At 42.9% G+C, this 833-nt stretch overlaps 1 non-coding gene across 1 annotated transcript; it reads right to left on the bottom strand.

Annotated features, from left to right (window-relative positions):
• Positions 1-323: 323 nt before the first annotated feature.
• LOC114647439 (U1 spliceosomal RNA) lies at positions 324-481 on the bottom strand. The gene has a single exon (XR_003715506.2). It is a non-coding gene; the product is annotated as a U1 spliceosomal RNA (small nuclear RNA).
• Between the last annotated feature and the right edge of the window lie 352 nt (positions 482-833).

The following is an 833-nucleotide window of genomic DNA, read 5'->3' as shown; positions in this document are numbered from 1 at the left end:
TTTGATTGGTCAAACTTGAATTAAAGTGATTATTGAGAAGTCTGCTTTTTGGTTTGACTGAGAGTGTGTCAATGATTTGAGGTAGATGTCCACTTACAACAAATGTCCTGAAGTAAAAAGAATTAAGCTTGGAATCCATTCTTGCTTATTCAAAACTGACACTTAGGCAAACACATTTTTCTTTGCAAAATGAACTACATGAATCTGACAATTCTGCTGTAAGCCATCATGTCTCTACATTGTTGTGTTTTTTATTGGAGGACTCCCAACACATTTTTTTGTTTGTTTGAATTCTCTGATCAAGTCATTCCAGTAATCATCATATTAATACAAGACTTTACTTAAATTTACTAAATTATGCAGTCGAGTTTCCCGCATTTGGGGAAATCGCAGGGGTCAGCACACTTGGAGTGCAATGGATGAGCCTCGCCCTGGGAGAACCACCTTAGTGATCATGGTATCTCCCCTGCCAGGTAATTAATTAGACTGGACTGCCAATATTGATTCTCTGTGGAAGAGAGGACAAAGCCGGTTATACTTCCTTAGAAGACTGGCATCCTTCAACATCTGCAATAAGATGCTGCAGATGTTCTATCAGATGGTCGTGGCGAGTGCCCTCTTCTACGTGGTGGTGTGCTGGGGAGGCAGCATTAAGAAGAAGGACGCCTCACGCCTGGACAAACTGGTGAGGAAGGCAGGCTCTATTGTAAGCATGGAGCTGGACAGTTTGACATTCATGGCAGAGCGACGGCCGCTCAGCAGGCTCCTGTCAATTATGGAGAATCCACTGCATCCACTAAACAGTATCATCTCCAGACAGAGGAGCAGCTTCA

This window comes from Erpetoichthys calabaricus, chromosome 2 (assembly GCF_900747795.2).
Source record: "Erpetoichthys calabaricus chromosome 2, fErpCal1.3, whole genome shotgun sequence".
NCBI lineage: Eukaryota > Metazoa > Chordata > Cladistia > Polypteriformes > Polypteridae > Erpetoichthys > Erpetoichthys calabaricus.
This window is presented reverse-complemented; position numbering and strand designations above follow the sequence as displayed.